Source organism: Leptodactylus fuscus, chromosome 3 (genome assembly GCF_031893055.1).
Source record: "Leptodactylus fuscus isolate aLepFus1 chromosome 3, aLepFus1.hap2, whole genome shotgun sequence".
NCBI lineage: Eukaryota > Metazoa > Chordata > Amphibia > Anura > Leptodactylidae > Leptodactylus > Leptodactylus fuscus.
The window spans coordinates 202,236,362-202,256,287 of NC_134267.1; positions in this window are offsets into that span (position 1 = coordinate 202,236,362).

Consider the following 19,926-nt stretch of genomic DNA (forward strand, 5'->3'; position numbering starts at 1 on the left):
CTACAACTAGGTACTATTGCTTGACAACGGGCGCCAGGTCTTTTTATTGTTAGTTAGCTAGGTAGGTAGATAGGGCTTGTAGTCAGTTGGCTAGGTGTCGCTGTGAATTCAGGAAGTGAGAGGGGGATCTGAGTGAACTGCAATGCGTCATGGTAGTTGTAGGCTAAGACAGCAGGAAGCTACCCTTGTAAACAAATGCAGAGGACACCAGAGAAAGCCATACATCTGTCAAAACACTGCAAAAGATATTTGGGTGCACTATGTGGGTTAATCAGACCTTTTTTAAAAAAATAATTTTTGGCCTGGAAAAGCCCTTTAATGCATTGGTTTCTTTTCAGGTTGTATATTCAGGGATTTCAGAGTCACGGGTCATGACTGCGCTAATACTAAAAGATGATGGGGCAGAAAAGCTTTCCAATTCCACACCAAATTCTTCAACATTTTCCTCCATGTGAATGGACCCTTAGGCTCCGTACTCACAGAGTAACGCGCCGCTCATTTAGACACGTATACACGTGTCAGAGTGCAGCGCTTCAAAACAGATCCCATTGATTTCAATGTGTAGTGCGTGTAAGCCGGCACCCATTGAAATCAATGGGATCTGTTTTGAAGCGCCGCGCTCTGGCACATGTATACGTGTCTAAATGAGTGGCGCATTACTCCGTGAGAACGGAGCCTTAGGGCTCGTTCACATCTGCGCCCGTACTCCGTTCTGCAGGTTTCCGTTTCTCTGCACAAAACAGGGGCAGGAGACGGAAACCCGCTGGCATGTTTCAAGCCCATTCACAGGTAAGAGCTATTTAGTAAGCACAAGAGGTTTTATCTGTGCAATCCTTATTATTAATGTATTTAGCAATTCTATGAATTATATTATTAGAAATATTATATTGCCGCATTTATAAACATGTGAAGGTTTATATATTATTTCGTTTTTATTTTATTTCGTCTTTCTCATTATACGTTTACACAGGCTGAGGTGTGGTTTATGTAACATTTAACCACTTGAAAGCCAAACAGGATTTCTTTTGTTTGGTCTATTTACAAAGTGGTTTCTATATTAGCTCATGGTTTTCTTCTCAGAGTCAATTATTAGAACTCAGGCAATGGCGTTGATAAGATATCAGAGATGTAATGGAATTAATGGACTTAAAGCATACAATGATATCCTACATGTGCTAACCACAAAACGTAACTACAGTATAACTAAAACTCTGGTTATCTTTACTTATGTGTATAAACTACTGCCTTATAAAACATAAGATGAATGTGCCACCTAGTAATGTGTAATAAAACATACAATGTGTGCTAACCACAAAGCGTAACTATGATATTACTAAATAATAATAATAATAATAATAATAATAATAATAATAATTAGAGATGAGCGAGTATATTTGATTTAATACCTCCCCTCCATAGACATTGGTGTTAAAAAAAAAGGCGCCAGGGGAGGTTGGAGGGGAAACGAATATTTCCTGCCTTTTCGCGTGGTATTCGACCAAGTACACCAATAACTATGCAAATGGAGGTATTTAATTGAATACTATTAATAAATCGAATACTATTTGCTCATCTCTAATAATAATAATAACGCATAAACCATGTATTTTATGCTTGATAGCATGTAATATTTTTTTCCAAGATGGTGCCGCATGAGTGGCAGCCTCGATACAGAGCTCCAAGCTGAGAGCGACCTTTCTCGTTCCCTTTTCACTCTTTGTCTGTATCTTCAAAAATCCTTTACTCAAGTACTTAGCACTATGAATTAGCTAACTATCTGGAATGGAAGAACCTGCAGACTATTTTCTTTGTGTCTATTGTTTATGCTTGGAAGATGCCTGCAGTCAGCTGACTGGAATTTATTTTATACTGTTGACATGTGGGACTCTGTTACAGCCTAGGAACCTGCCATCCTTCCCTCCATGATTTAAGGAAGCATGGCAAGAGAGCAGATAATATGGAGGAATAACCAGCTCCCTGTCTCCCTGGATGGCTTCAGACTTCTTTGGGCAGATAGAACACGTGACAGCGATAAGAAGATAGGAGGAGGGCTTACAATGAAGGATGGGGTACTTTTTGGGACATTTTTATGGTTAAGGAACAATAGTGCTGATGCAAGATATCGAACTATCAGCTAAGCATGAGATCTCACCACCTACCAAAGGAACTACCACATGTTATCGTGATGGCTGAATATGTCCTCCACCTCTGCAAAAAAGCTGTTTCTGCTTGTTATGTCAACATGCTGTGCCCCTTCCTAGTGTCCTCCAACCGCAGTCAAGCTGTATTATCAACATCAATTCACACAGAACTAAATAATCCTGCAGTCTTTCTTTTTTTTTTCCTTTCTTTTTAGTTGCTATGACTCCTAGTATCTCTTTATCTGCTATGAGCTTGCATGTGTTTCTCTCTTGCTATATACTACTGTACTATCCATGATGCTGTATTACACTGAATTTCCCCATTGTGGGACTATTAAAGGATTATCTCATCTTAACACACCAAACCAGGTCTAGACTGAGACTAATAAAATAGACATGTTACTATACACATGCCCCTGCAGCCAATATAACGAATAATAGAGGGCTCCAGCTCTTTCTTAGTTCCCTGGTGTCCTGAATATTTCCTAGTTTAAGATGTCCCCATCATTTCTGGTCCCCAACATGGTTTTCCATTTGTACTTACGCATCAACATGGCTCCCCATCTCGTTCACATTTCCCAGAATAATATTCCTTTATGTCTTGGTCCTCCTGGACTGCAGTATGGCTCCAATTGTCATTTCTAGTTCTTAGCATGGCTCCCCTTTCCATTTTTTCCCTTCATTATTAACCTTGACTATACGTTTTGACATCTCATAGGCATTTTACAATCCATTGCAATACATTGTATTACTGATCAGACCATAAAGGGACCAAAAATAACACTAAAAATTTATTTTGAGATGCTTTGCAATGTTTTTGCCAAGGCCATGATGACAGAAATGGAAACATTGCTAGGCCTGCACTTTTTGTAGCAATCCATAAACGCATTGTAAGGGCATTGCTAGAGGAGCAATTCCTCAGTAGCTGCTGGTGAACCCTTGGAGAAGGGGTATGGCAAGACAGTGAGCCCTAAGCTGAAGCCCCCCTTCCTGCTTGCTGGTTCTGTCCTAAACAACAGGTGACAACTGGTTGACAAGTCCTATATATGTGACAACACAGAATGCAGACAAGACAAACAACAACAATGGGAGGTCAACTAGCCAAGGGTCTGGTAACAGTGGCAGTACAGAATAAAAATCCAAGAGAATAGTCAAAGGTAAGCCAGAGGTCAAGAATAAGAATACAAGTAACAAAGCAGTAAGAGTAACGTCAGCACACACGAGGCAATAGCAAGCATCAATGTAAATGTGAGCAAACAATAAATAAGAAGGAAGAAGCTGCCCAAGACCTGATAGGAAGATAGGCTGTCAATCACACAGGCAAGATCAACATTAACCATTAGAGGGGCAGAGAGAAAGCAAGGTGAAGGAGATAGGTGCGATGGTAAATCAATTACCAAGGTGAGGGAATAGGACAGTGTTTAGACAACACAAGAAGAACCCAAAGCAAAGAATCAAAATTGAACACGCCTTCTGTACCCCAGCATGCGAGTGGATGGCGCAGAAGTTCGAGCGAATGTAACACGCATTGTGGAGGGTCATCGGAGATGTCAGTTTTATTGTTTGTTTTCGATTTTTTTTTATTTTATGTGTCAGTTTTATTGACAGAACCCAAGGCTCCCACTGTCAGTGTTGACCGGGGTATATTATGGGTTGACCAGCTGAGATCAGTTACAATGTTCTACTTTTAGATCTGATGCTCCTAAACCATGATGAACATGTTCATGGAAAAGAGGAAATTAACCACATTCCCTGATAGAAATGATTACATTATTACATTTATGAGAATAATAACAGACAAACAGTACAATGCATAGTTCTAGGAAAATATGCTCCAGTATTGATATTTATCAGGGAATGCAAGTATTTACTAAAACATACATGTCAAAAGAAAAAAAAGCTCTATAAAGAATCTTAAGCACTGAATTGAATGCCTTTCATACTGGAACTGTATTGAAGGTGACATTTACAACCAATGATATACTGTTCACATCAAATATTTTGTAGTGTCTAACAATAAATCACCCAAGTATTTTCACTTGGACACTCCTTAAACCCTCTAACATAACATGTAGAGCTATAACCTTTGTTTGTCCATTATTAAGATCATGAAAATATTCCCTTCTGGTGCCACTGAGACTCATCAGGTGGTGCTGGGCAATCGTACTAAGCGTAAGACTTGTTTCACAGGAGCATGGGACAAAAAATAAAATATAGCTTTTAATAATCTGCATTAAAAATATTTTTCAAGTCGTTCATGCTGTATCTGGGCTTTACAACAGAGCCCGGCACTTTCTCCAGCTATCCACAGGGCTGTAGCATCCCCATTACATGACGACTCACCCATCCTACAGACACATGTCATCATATGGCACCCCCTCTCACATCAGCGGGGGGGAGCATCTCTTGTGTCATCAGTGCTGGAGGAGGGGTTAACTTCAAGTTGGACCTATACAAACTCTGACGTGTTTTGTCGCCTATAGTATTTGATCCCTTGCTGATTTTGTAAGTTTGCTCACTGACAAAGACATGAACATTCTATAATTTTAAGGAGTAGGTTCATTTTAACAGTGAGAGATAGAATATCAAAACTAAAATCTAGAAAATCACATTGTGAAATTGTATAACTTTATTTCCATTTTGCGTAGAGAAATAAGTATTTGTTGAGATTAAAATTGAGTTCTCTGGCATTAACTCAACTCGTCGCGTTTGGAGTAAGAGAAATGCTGCCTATGACCCAAAGAACACCATCATCACTGCCAAACATGGAGGGGGAAACATTATGTTTTGGGGGTGTTTCTCTGGTAAGTGCACAGGACTACTTCACCGCATCAATGAGAGAATGGATGGAGCCATGTACCGTAAACACCTGGGTGACAACTTCCTTCCCTCTGCCAAGACATTAAAAATGGGTCGTGGCTGGGTCTTCCAGCAGGACAATGACCCAAAACATACAGTCAAGGCAACAAAGGACTCTTGTCCAAAGTCTTCGCCGAACAGAGCGTACTGTGCATGCTCACTAAGGTCTGTACAGACCCTCCGAACCTGGATGACTTCACTTGCGCGTCAGAGGGTCTGTACAGACCTTAGTGGGCATGTGCAGTACGCTCTGTTAGGCGAAGACTTTGAGGAGCGTACTGCACGTGCACGCAATTGCGGCCTCAAAAATATGGCCGTCGGCCGGCATGCGCAGTCGGCTCTACTAGTGTCTCATTGGCAGAGCCGACTGCGCAGGCGTCGGAGCTGACACAGAAGGAAGATGACAGAGAAGGGGAGGATGCATCTGAAGTAGGAGTCGTCGCTGGAGAGAGTCCGTTTGAGCGCTGGGGCCCGCCCCCATTGCTGCGAGAGAACTCATTAGCATACCGGTAAAAACCGGGATTTCTAAGGAACGGCGCCGCGGAGACCACGTCTAAAGGTAACAGATGAATAGCCTTTCTAAAGGCTATTCCAACATCTAAAGCAGTAAAAATAGCTATTTAGTGGTAGAATCCCTTTAAGGATGTTATATATGCCCATATTTTTATCTGAGACAATTTAGCGGGCTCCCTGGTGATAAAAATTCCTAGATAGGACAGTGATGATGTACACTTTGTAAATGGGAAACTAGATCCCCACAAAGGTTAGATAAGGCTTTTCAATAACAGTGCCTCAGTCTTGTCCAGATTTAGGGTATATCTCAATAATTTACCAAAGTGGGCTAGCTTGTCAAGGAGTGGCTGCAAGGCATGTTTAGGTACAGATACCATTATACTAAGTCATCTGCATAAGCTGTGATGCGTAATTCCCATCGACCCATGCATATTCCAGAGAAATATGTGGCAGTAGTGAAACATACCTTGCAAAAATCTGAAAATATTAGTAAATTACTAATGTTAGAAGTAAACATATGTGAGTTTCACCATGATAGTATGTCTTTTCATTCATAAGTCTTTTCTTTAAGGTGGGATTTTCTGCAAATTATTTATTCTTATACACGTATACATAATAGATTATGTATTACAGTACATATAAATGCACACACTTTTAGCCTAATAGTCACATGTACTTTCAAAGAATTGAAACTGTGGGAAACAGCAAATTTCGAGTTAAATGCGTTTCTTTGAATGTGGCTAAATAAATACGGTGAAAAAATGTTAGATTTTATCACTAGTTTTCATGTTTGTATTACAAAAGCAAGAGCAAGATTTGCCTGCAGGTCAGCCCAAACCAGCTCGGCTAAGTGTATAATCTCCAGATCTATGGTCAATACAGCTTTATATACTGATTCTATTCAGCTCAATGGAATCAATTTTTATATCTAAACAGGACCGTCATTTCACTTTTTTTGCTATTGTGTAGAGAAAATGTTTTGTAATATAATTTAGTAACCTATTATACTTTCTTTCAGTAGAAAACAAGCTCTACAGTTCTGTAGCATATAAAAATCATATTTCCAACCATGCTTTATACTAGTGATTTCTCTTTTTCTGTGATACCTAGGGCCGGCATTGGGGGAGAACAAACTGGGCAATTTCCCAGGGCCCCTGTCCTCAAAGGGGCCCCGGGATCCAGATTGCTCCATTGCTGTATCGACGTGCTGTGCTGTCCTGTGCTCATCAATACAATATAATTCTATGACAGAGCGGGGAGCTGAAAAGTCCCTGCTTTGTTATAGAGGATCCTCAGTAACTCCCAGGACGTTGCGGCGTGATGTAGTGATGTCATGACACCACCTGACATAGATGACATATTATATATAAGGGGGGCTTTTGTATATAATTGTTCCCCCTTATTTTATTCCCTTTATATATAATAGTTCCCTATTATAATAGCCCCCATTATAAATAATGTTATAATTGTACCCCCCTTATAATAGACCCCTTAAAAAGGGAGAACTATAACAAGTAAGTGGGGTTATTATAAGGATATCAGGGAGAGACATATATAAGGTTGCTATTACTTATAATGGAGGAACTGTTTTATATAAGGAGTGCTATTATAACAGAGGAATTATTTCTATAAGGAGCACTATTAGAAGGTGGGACCGTTATATATAAGCAGGGGCTACTATAGGGGAGGAATTATTATGTATAAGGAGCGCTATTATAAGAGAGGAATTATTATATAGGGGGTATTATATGGGGGGACTGTTATATATAAGTGGGCTATTATAGGAGAGGAACTATCATATAAGATTGGCTGTTATAAAGGGAGACTGTTTATATTTTATATTTTTCGGACTATAAGACGCACTTTTTTTCCCCCAAATTTGTCCGAATGTGGCGCCTGGCACCCGCCGTAATAGAGAGGCGAATGCCGGCAAGGGATAGACGCCGGGGCCTGAGACTTCGCTGTGCTCCTCTGCCCTGCATGAAGCCAACAGCGGGAGGGGTGATGCTATTCCGCTCCTCCGTCCCCCCGCCGCTGGCTTCATGCAGGGCAGAGGAGCGATGTCTCAGGCCCGGCACCTGTGCCAGCATCTATCCCTCGCCGGCATCCGCCTCTCTAGTACAGCGGATGCCGGGTCAGTATCGGTGGCCCCTTCTCCCCCGGGGCCGGTCCCCACCGGCCCCGTACCTGTGAAGCTGCAGGCCGGCTCCTGCGCGGCGATATCGCAGGAGCCGACCTGTTCGGGTGACAGCCGGGAGCCTAATGAGGCTCCCAGGCCTGTCACTGCTATATATTAGTATTGCGGCTGGGTCTATGACCAGCCGTAATACTAATAGACAGAATGTCCCATAGACGGCAATATAGTTGTATTGCCGTCTATGGGACTTGCAATCAAGTGACCGCAGGCTCAAGCCCCCGGGGGGGGGGATAAAATAGTAAAAAAAAAAAAAAAAAAAGCTTTAAAAATATATAAGAAAAATATGAAATAAAAGTTCTAAATCACTTCCTGTCCCTAGAATATATATATAAAAGTAGAAAATCATATGTCATAAACCACCGGGTTTTTTTCAATACAAGGTGATCTAAGCAATAGATATTCCCCAAAATGGTATAACTAAAAAGTACTTCTGGCCCCGCAAAAAAAAAAACTCTATGCGTCCCCGTACAGCTGCATGGTCACCTGTCAATGTGGCCTTGCAGCTGTTGCAAAACTACAACTCCCATATATTAAATATTTTACCAGTTTTTGCTTCAAAATTTTTTTCCCCTATTTTCCTCCTCTAAAACCTGGGTGCGTCTTATAGTCCGGTATGTATAAGGGAGGAACTGTTAAATATAAGGAGTAGAGATGAGCGAACACTGTTCGGATCAGCCAATCCGAACAGCACGCTCCCATAGAAATGAATGGAAGCACCTGGCACGCAGACTTTGCCGGCAGCCGGACGCTTAACCCCCCGTGTGCCGGCTGCTTCCATTCATTTCTATGGGAGCGTGCTGTGAGCGTGCTGTTCGGAACGGCTGTTCTGAACAGTGTTCGCTCATCTCTAATAAGGAGATGTCTGTTATATATAAATGGAGAAATGTTATTCATAAGAGGGAGACTATTATATATAAGCGGGCTATTATAGGAGTGGAGCTATTTTATACACAGTCCAGTCACATTAATGTGACCACCTGTCAAAATCCAGAATAACCTCCTTTGGCAGAGCGGACCGCTGCAAGACGTGCACAGGGTCGGCGTCAGTGCACGGCATAGTCGGGCAAGTGCCGGGGCCCACAGAGCCTCTGGGGGACCCAGGCACTTGCCTGTCCCGATTTCAGGTCATCGGCATGACACTGGGGCAGATGGGGGGGGGGACAGCAGATGACACTGGGGCAGAGATGGGGACATGAAACTGTGGGCAGATGGACGGGGAGAACGGCATGAAACTGGGGGCAGAGATGGAGGGGGGACATGAAACTGGGGGCAGAGAAAGGGTGTATATGAAACTGGGGGAGAGATGGAGGGGGGCATATAATTTACGGGTGACTGTAGGAGGATTATACTGTGTGGGAGCACATGATAAATGAATGAGAACAGGCAGAGTCAGCATAAAAGTGGGTGGAGCCAAATTTGCCACGGCGCGCAGAGCGCGCTGAACATTTTGCCCCTCTTTCTACTCTTTAAAAGTTGGGAGGTATGGTGTTGGTGACACCACACTCCTGCATGATGTCACTCGCTTCATCTGCGACGCACAATGTCTCAACTCCCCCGCCTCCTTTACAAGGGGGCCCACTGAGGCTCTGTCGCCCAAGGGCCCATAAAAACCTGCAGCCGGCCCTGGACGTGCAGGAAGAGAGGGGATGTTGTGGTGATGATCACTGGGATGTTGAGCCATGCCAACTCCAGTGCCATGGCCAGCTGCGCTACGGTACGTGGTTGAGCATCCATGGCGCGAACAACCCGATCGAGGTGGTCCCACAGATTCTGGATTGGGTTCAAGTCTGGGGAATTTGCTGGCCAAGGGAGTACGGTAAACTCATCCTGGTGCTCCGCGAACCACGTACGTACACTGCGAACTTTATGACACGTTGCATTGTCCTGCTGGTAGATGCCATCATCCTGAGGAAAAACAATTTGTATGTAGGTGTGAACATGGTCGGCAAGGATAGATGCATACTTGTGTTTATCCATCGTGCCTTCCACAATGATGAGTGCTCCCAGATGACTGATGTGACTGGTTATTTAATGCTGACATCAAAAGTAGGCGGTGGTCGCATTAATATGACTGGACTGTATATAAGGTGGATTGGTGTAAGAAGGTATTATGTATAAGGGAGGAACTATTTATAAGGGGGCTATCGTTTATAAGGGAACAGCTACTGTATTTCTAATAGTCCTATAATAAGGGGGACATTATATGGGTGACTATTATAATCTGGTTTCTCTTATTTATAAGATGGAAACTTTATAAGGGGGTATTGATAAAGGGGCTATTTATAAGTGGAAACTATTATTTATAAGAGGGTATTATTGTTAAAAGGGCTATTACTTATAAGAGGGCTAATATTGATAATGTGGACTATTATTTATAAGGTGAACTATTATATGAGGGGTGATATTACTGATATGGGAACTGTATATAAGCAGGAACTATTATTTTTAAGGAGGTGTTGTAATAACTGATAAGGGGGTGCAAAAATCTATTAGGTGGTACAGTGTTCGTTAATTGAATTGTGTGTGGGCATAAGTGGGGGTGGTTGTTAGTGTTTTGGGAGCAGAAAGGGGGCATTATTAACCCCTTCACACCGACGGCATTTTTTGATTTTTTTTTTCAATTTGACTCTCCCCCTTCCAAACCCCATAACTTTTTTCATTTCTCTGCTCTCAGAGCCATATGAGGGCTTAATCTTTGCGGGATAAATTTTTCTTCATGATGCCACCATTAATTATTCTGTATAATGTACTGGAAAGCTGGAAATAAATTCAGAATGGGGGCGATTTGAAGAAAAAGTGCGTTTGTACGATTTTCTTACGGGATTCGTTTTTACGGCGTTCACTGTGCAGCCAAAATGACATGTCATCTGTATATTTTAATAGATTTGTAGAGCGGGCGTTTTCGGACACAGAAATACCTAACATGTATGTGTTTCACAGTATTTAACTACTTTTATTTGTGTTCTAGGGAAAGGGGGGGTGATTTTAATTTGTAATACTTTTTAATTTTTTTAAAATATTTTATTTTTTACTTTTTTGTAATTTTTTATTTTTGTGTTTATTAGACCCCCTAGGGCTCTTGAACCCTAGGGGGTCTGATTACTAATGCAATGCATTACAATGCTAGAGCAGCCTGTAAAAGAAAAGCACTGCAAGGCTCCTGGCTGTCATGCCAACGTGACGTTGGCTCTGGAGCTTGCTCCAGGGGCCAGCGATCACTTGCAAAATGGTGACGCCCATGTGCCGCCAGGAAAATGGCGCCTTGGTCAGCTTTAGGGCGTTAGCGCTGGATGTCTACTGTGTAAATCAGCAGACACCCAGCATTTATGGCGGCCGCCCGACTCCCGGGCGGTCGCCATAGTTAAACACCTGGCATCCGCCGTACTAGTACGGGATGCCGGGAAGTGGTTAAAGGGGCTTTCACTGGAAATATGATGAAGTTGTTGGTACTTCAGCATTTGGAGCCCCACTTTTTTTCCCAGGATCACAGTCTGTCTGCAGTGAGGTATGAACTATGAGACTCTCAGTTTTCAAATGACACCGGAAGCACTTTTCTAGGTGGCATAAAACTGTATATAAAGCTATTTACAGTAACACCCCTCTTTAGCAATTTATATAATTGTATATACTGACAATAAAGAGTGAATATGGGATGGATCTCACGAACAACACTTAAAAAGGTTGTCCACTTTTAGACCAATATTGAGAGACAAATGTTATAGTTTGTATAATAAAAAGTTTAACAATTTTCTGATATACTTTCTGTATCAATTCCTCTCAGTTATCTAGATCTCTGCTTACTGTCATTCATTATTACTTCTAGTGGATAAAATTCTGACCATGGTCATGTGATATACAGTCCATGGTCATGTGATGTACAGTCAATGGTCATGTGATATACAGTCCATGGTCATGTGATGTACAGTCAATGGTCATGTGATATACAGTCCATGGTCATGTGATGTACAGTCCATGGTCATGTGCTGTACACACAGGTACACAGCTGGTTAAAAGGCAAATGTCTGATTACTGTGTAGTGACTATAATAAGCTGTGCACTTGTGTGTCCATCACATGACCATGGATTGTACACAACATGACCATGGACTGTATATCACATGACCATAGTTGGAATTTCATCCACTAGAGGTAAGTAGAATGAATCACATCAAGCAGAGATCTAGAAAACTGGGAGGAATTGATACAGAAATTATATTGGAAAATTGTACGTTTTACTATACAGACAATAACATTTGTCCCTCAATATTGGTCTAAAAATGGACAACCCCTTTAATTAAAGTGTTGCTAAGGTGAACTTTACAACTTGTTTTCTGCTAAAAGAAATTACAATAAGTTAATAAAGTATATTACAAAGGTATCCAGTAAACCAATCCCTATACGATAGCAAAAAAAACCCCTGAATTGACAGTTACACTTTAAAGGGAGTCTATGGCAATGAAAATCACTTGTATACTATAGGGTCTGTTAGTGAATATACTTTTCTTGCATCAAAATACAAACTTACTGCTGCAAAATTCAACTTTTATTCCACATACAAATGAGCTAGTAGAGGAACTAAGGACAGGAGAAATAAAATGGGGATGTGTGGCCCTATTCCAGTGGTTCTTAACCAGGGTTCGATTGAACCCTAGGCCATATGCATGGTTCATTTATCGTACCAGTAAAAAAACATATACCTATGTCTTGAATTTGGAAAAAAAATCATATTTGATTTATCACTAAAGAAGGGTTCGGTGAATGTGCATATGAAACTGGTGGGTTCGGTAGCTCAAACAAGGTTAAGAACCACTGCCCTATCCAAAGGCAATAACCAGGTCATTTGCATAGGGAATAAAAGTTTCTCAGCCACAAGATTGTTCTTTGACACACGAGAAAGGTATGTGCACAATGTCACTAACCAGTCTTACAACAGTATATAGTGATCATGAAGTGATCATGACTCAATGAAAATGTCTCTAGCCTTGGTGGTGATCTCTGAATGCACGTCTCTTCCCAGAAGAGCCATCAGTCATGACCACAACTACTAGATAACATCTTCTAAATATAGAATGAGCAGAGATAATGCACAAATTTATAAAACACAACATATAGGGAATGTTTTCACACAAAACTACAAATCAATCAGCCTTGACTACATTCTCATAGTGGCAGGTTGACTTTAACTCCCTGAAGACCAAATCACTTTAGAATAAAAATTATTTATTTGTCAATGTTTCAAGCAATTTCTGAGATTATAACTTTTTTAAAATTTTGTTTTAGAGTTGCACTTTCAATTTTTGAGTGCATTATTTTAATATATATTGTGAGATATTGACAGGCAGAGTGCTGGAGTCACGATATAGCTCCCCCGGGTTTCTGACTTATGTGTGGTCAAGTGCAGGTCTTGAATAGGCCTCAGCCGAGATGTGGGTCCTGGGCTTGTTACTGGGTCATAAGAGGCTGCAGAGCCTGCACTTCAGAGCAGATCCTGGGAGTGGCAGGAGGTGCTTGGGACAGTCCTGGAGAGCTGAGTTTTGGTGAGACCAAAATGGGAATAAAGGCTGGTGCTGTTGTAGGATCAATAAAATTCAATTACTGTAAGTAATTACCCTTTTTCCTTTCTCCCACTACAGTACCAGAGAGAGAATAAAATAGACAATATTTAGGGAGGTACCACTGCTTGGAGCATCTTTGTTCCAAAGGATAGGTTAGAAGTTGCTCCCAGATCCAATCTGTAGTGGTGAAAAAAGTGTAAGGTGAAGACCAGGTAGATTCTCTACAAATCTGCTCTATCGAGGCATTCACCTCTTTTGCCCAAGATGTGGCAATAGCCCTTGTGAAGTGGGCTCTAAGATTCCCCAGCGGAGACTCCCCCGAGGAGCTGTAAGCCAATGCAATAGCCAATTTTACCCATCTTGCCAGGATACTTTTAGAAGAGGCCTTACCCCTGTTGGGACCTGAAAAAAGCACAAACAGGAAATTAGATTTCCTCCAACCTGCAGTGTCTGACAAATACTGAATTATTCAATGTTTAATTTCCCCTCCCTTGGTTTCCTAGGGTTAGCACCAAAGGAAAGGAGCACAATCTCCTGGGTATGGTGACATTTGGAGGCTACTTTTTGAACAAAAGCAGGGTCTGGGCTAAGTATAACTCTGTCTCTTAGAATAGTCAGGAAAGGGCAGCAAAGGACATCATATCCTGTGGGGTAATATGGGAGTATGAACGCAGGTGGGTTCGTTTTAGGGATTCTAAGTGCAGAAGGGTTTACATTAGGATTTGTGATAGGCCTGACTGAAAAGATGTGTCTTTAGTTTGCACTTGAATCTGTAGAAATTGGGAGTTAATCTGATTTTCTAGGGTAGAGCATTCCACAGAAGTGGTGCAACTTGGAAGGAGTCTTGAATATGGGAGTGGGAGGTTCTGATGATAGAATATGTTAGTCTTAGGTAATTGAGTGAATGGAGAATACAAGTTGGGCGATAGACAGAGATAAGGGAGGAAATGTAGGGAGGTGCAGCATTATGGTAAGCCTTGTGGATGAGTGTGATAAGTTTATATTGTATTTTTTACTGAATAGGCAGCCAGTGTAGTGACTGACACAGACCAGAGGCATCGCTGTAGCATCTAAACTGATAGATGAGCCTGGCCGCTGCAGAATAGAATTAGAATCAGAATAGAAATAGAATCAGAATAGATTGTAAAGGGGAGAGTTTAGTAGGGGGAAGACCGATTAGTAAGGAGTTACAGTAATCAATGCGAGAGTGAATCAGTGACAATAAGTGTCTTTGATATATCTCTGGTAAGGAAAGGGCGTATTCTGGAGATGTTTTTGAGGTGGAGATGAAATGAGCATGTGAGTGATTGGATATGGGAAGTGAAGATCTGAGTCAAACATAACCTAGCATGCTGCCTAGGAGTTATAATAAGGCCTAAGACTGCAATGGATATCAGGGACAGATCTATTAGATGGTGGAAACAGAAGTCTTTGAGAGATTTCGTTTCAGATATCTGAACAATTTTGGCTGAAAATGAACTAGAGAGCCAAACCTCACAAATATTCTTCAAAACAAATCTCATGAAGTTCATCCATCTCTAGTCAAGATCTTGGATTCCTAGAAGACTGAAAAAACATAACCTGCTGTGGACATCTGAGATACAACTGTACCAAGGCCTAGTGAGCACTAATCCATGATAAGCTCTGTTGAATCCTGAAGGTAAAATGGTCATGAGCAAAAAGTATTTTCCTGATTCAGTTGCTACAGAAGCTTACAAGGATTCACTAGATCAGGTACAAAATGTCCATAGTAATTGGCCAACTCCAGAAAGCTGCAAGCATCCAAAACATTCTGAGACAGAGAATAGCCTAAAATATATAGTCATTGTTAGTTGACCTTGTATTTCAATAAACTGCAGGTCTGCAATCTCTGAAATACTTGCTCTAAGCTATTTTCACATTTTTCTAGGGAAATAAATAATCAGTTGTCATTTTTGACATTGAGGATTACAAGAAAATTTTGAAATATTTGTCTAGCCAATATAAATTTAAGAGTTCAACCTCTTGAATCATCACAGACCTAGGTATATGAATACATAATAAACTAATTTGAGTTCAATTAAAAAAAAAAAAAATCAATTGTAGGAGATTTGTCTCACTCTTTGAATAGCCCAATTGGTATGTCCTATATCCACACAATCGGATTCTTTTCTAATGTAGAAGTTAATAAGTGAAAAAGGTAACTAAATATTTATTACCCCCATACTGCAGATTTTACAACTATGCAATCCGTGACTCTAGTGTGCTTCTTTGCTTAAATATAGGCTTCAGAAAAGATGGAGTACCTTAAAGAGGACCTTTCACCACTTTTGGGCCCATGCAGTTTTATATACTGCCGGAAAGCTGACAGTGCGCTGAATTCAGCGCACTGTCGGCTTTCCCGATCTGTGCCCGGTGTAAAGAGCCTACGGTGCCGGTACCGTAGTGCTCTATGGTCAGAAGGGCGTTTCTGACCATTAGCCAGAGACGTCCTTCTGCCTCGCAGCGCCTATCACGCTGTACTGTGGAGCGGGGAGGAACGCCCCCTCCCTCTGCTCACACAGCTCGTCCATAGACGAGTATTATCAGGAGGGGAGGGGGCATTCCTCCCCGCTCCACAGTACAGCATGATAGGCGCTGCGAGGCAGAAGGACGTCTCTGGCTAATGGTCAGAAACGCCCTTCTGACCATAGAGCACTACGGTACCGGCACCGTAAGCTCTGTACACCGGGCACAGATCGGGAAAGCCGACAGTGCGCTGAATTCAGCGCACTGTCGGCTTTCTTGCAGTATATAACACTGCATGTGCCCAAAAGTGGTGAAAGGTCCTCTTTAAATCCCCCCAGGTCATTGAGACTGGACACTAGAGGACAGGTAAGTACAGATGTGTTTATTTTTTTTCACCTTCCCCAGCCTTCAGAGAAAAATCTTTTTTTTTCCTTTAATACAATATTACTAGAGATGAGCGAGTAGTATTCGATCGAGTAGGTATTCGATCGAATACTACGGTATTTGAAATACTCGTACTCGATCGAGTACCACTCGCTATTCGAATGGAAAAGTTCGATGTAGAACCAGCATTGATTGACCGAATGCTATACAGTCGGCCAATCAACGCCGGTTTTTCTCCTACCTTTAGAAGTCTTCTCCGTGCAGCTTCCCCGCGGCATCTTCCAGCTCTGAATTCACTCTGCCAGGCATTGGGCCTGGACAGAGCTGACTGCGCATGCCCGCTTGTAGTGCGGACATGCGCAGTCGGCTCTGCCCAGGCCTGATGCCTGGCAGAGTGAATTCAGAGCCAGAAGATGCCATGGGGACGCTGCACGGAGAAGACTTCTCGGAGGATCCAGCCCGACCCTCACTTGAGGACTTGGTAAGTATAATTTGATTGAACGTTGCCTACCCCTGAAACAAGCATTTTCCCCCCATAGACTATAATAGGATTCGATATTCGAGTAGTCGAATATTGAGGAGCTACTCGAAACGAATATCGAACCTCGAACATTTTACTGTTCGCTCATCTCTAAATATTACAACTTGAACATCCACCACCTCTACGTCTAGGTAACACAGCTCTTCAAAGCTCAGACTGTGTATGAAACTTGGGCATAGCTATTGATGGTAAGCCATCTCCCAGGAACCATGTATCCTCCATTATTAAATCTACGTTCTTCCATCTGAGGAACATTGAAAAAAATCAAACACCTTATTCCAACAGAAGACTTCTCCATGCTGGTCCATGCCTTCATAACCTCATATCTGGGCTACTGTAATGCCCTATACATAGGTCTTCCAGTTAAAGAAACACATCCCTTTTGGCTAGTCCAAAATGTTGAGGTGAGTTTAATAACGAAATAACCTCAACATATTCCATAACCCCCATCCTTCACTCACAATAATGAAATAACCCCAACATATTTCATAACCCCCATCCTTCACTCACTATATGGTTGCCTGTGAAATGGAGAAAAGTCCAGATAAAATCTTGGCTGAAAAATTCCTGTAAGCCCAACTTTTTTGTCTGTCAATATTAGAAAAAATAACCATCATAGTCTATGGGTTCTCTCAAGATTTTTTGCTGTCCTCCATTGAACAGACTATCTCTCCATTCTTCTAATCCTGCAATGGACTATGCAGATGTGAATATATTTATGACTATTTGATCTTATGTACCACTTAGAGCACCATGCACATATATGACATATTTTATTTCTAATAACTGAAACATTGCCAAATAAATTGAATATTTCATTTTCAAAATGGCAGAAAATGTCACCCTATGGCAAAATCTGTCTACAAGAAATTACAGGAATTTATGAAATGTTGAAATAACTGTAACATGTAAGACAATTTCGCCTTACGAGATGATCTATCACCTTAAGTGACAAGTCTGTTTTAGTATTCTTCATGCAATAAGAATTCTGGAATATATTTTTTTTACAACTCTACTGTAAGTTTCCTCTGTTACTCTTGGTTCACATCTGCATTTGGTAGTCCGTTCGGGGAGTCCGCATGGGGACCATCCCCCCCCCCCCCCCCCAGCAGTGTGCAGTGAAAGCACACGGATCCCCATAGACTATAATGGGTCTGATCCCTGTCTGCATGTTCCCTGTGGAGATCTTGTTCGGTAGTCCATTCGAGGGGTTCCCCGTATGGATTCCCCTGAACGGATTACTGACACAGATGTGAACCAGGCCTTATTTCTTCTGGAAAATACTTGAATAAATTGACAAGAGCATTGACAAGAACCTTTTGCATGGTGAATGTCGACATTAATTTATGTATACATTTCCAGTAGTGGAAGTTCTCAAAAAATTATGTTTTTGTTTTGCCATACACTTGAAGCCATTTTTTTTTTCCCCAAATTTATAAGATCCAATTTTTTTTTTTTAACTATCTTTTGGATAATTTTGATTGCATTTTTTGGGAGGTAAGAGGACTAAAAAAGCAATTCTGGCATTGTTTTTCATGGCTTTCATGGTGTAGGATAATTTACGTGTTAGTTTTGCAGCACTGGTCATTATGGATGGTCAGTGACCGAAATAAAAAATTATGGCGAGCCTGTATCATTAAAAAAATAGAAAAGATCCAAAATTCCAAGAAAAAAAAATTACGACTGGTCTTTAGAGAGTTTGAGCAATTGAAAAAGTTACTGTATGTTTAAAGTTTACCTTTTACCATTTCTACCAACTCCAATTCTTTAACAGACTCCGTTACAGTTGGAATTTTTTCTCTAGCTCGCACCATTCCAGACCAGTCCATGCAGTAAATTTGGTGTCTGATATGCTAGTTAGACTCTCTACTGTTATTTGGGTGGTGTCAAGCAGCAGCAGGTAAGGGGGCGGGATTTTGAACTATGACCTTCTCCATCTTTGATTGGACAGTGTCAGAGAGCTCAGACTTGTGACCCCCTTGTCTGCTCCTGACACCTCCCACTTGACAGTAGAGAGCCTAAATAGCATATGAGGGACAAATATTAACCGGTTAAGGACCGCCGTACGTAAATTTACGGCCTGCGGTCCAGGTACCTAAACACCGGACTATTGTCAAAATACGTCCTGTCTTTAGGTACCTATTTCGCGGGGGGAGGGGTGCGGGGAGGACGGGGGTTAGGTGTTACTAACACCTAACCCCTTCCTCAATAACGTCCAGTCGGAACTGAGTCCGACTGGACGTTTTAACCCATTCGATCGCGCCGTGAAACATCACGGCGCGATCGAAAGGCATCCGCCGACAATTGAATCAGATCGGCACCCCCCGCAGTGAGATCGGGGGGTGCCGATAGCAGTAAAAGGTAGTCTGGGGTCTGGCCAGTGACCCCAGACTGCCCGGAGCCCCCACATACCTGGTGATCCTGCCAGGGCCTTCTGATGTCAGGCTGTGCGTCTACACAGCCTGACATCCTGCTACGGAATGCCATGTGGGACACCTGCAGGCTGTGTCTCACATGGCATTCTATATCAGCAAAGTATTGCTGATTGAAGTGTCCTAAATGGACACATGAAACAGTAAAGAAAAATGAAAAAAAAAAAAAAAGTGTATGAAAAAAATTAATAAAGTTATAAAGCCCAAAAATCCATTTTTCTCTATAGAAAATGAATTATATAAAAAAAGAACTAAAAAGTAATAAAAACAATGCATATTTGGTATTGTTGCGTCCGTAACAATCTGTACAATAAAACTGAAATAATATTTAATGTACACGGCGAACGCCGGAAAAAAAACCCGGAAAAAACTCGCCGGAAGTAATGATTTTTCGCCATCTCACCATACAAAATATACTATAAAAAGTGATCAAAAAGTCATATGCATCCGACAACAGTACCAATAAAAAGCGCAGGTTGTCCCGCAAAAAATAAGCCCTCAACCAACACTGTCAACCGAAAAATAAAAATGTTACGCCTCTCAGAAGATGCTATGCAATAAACACTGATTTATGTCCCTAAATGTGTTTTTCCTCTGCAGAACTAGTAACACATAAAAAAATAATATAAATGAGGTATCGCCGTAACCGTACCGACCCGCAGAATAAAGGCCACATGTTACTTATACTGTACGCTGCATGGTGTAAAATTAAAAAAGTAAAACTCAATGCCAGGATTGATTTATTTTTTTTTTTAAATCCAGCAAAAAAGGGTTAATAAAATGTATTCAATAAGATGTAGACACCCAAAAATGGTGTC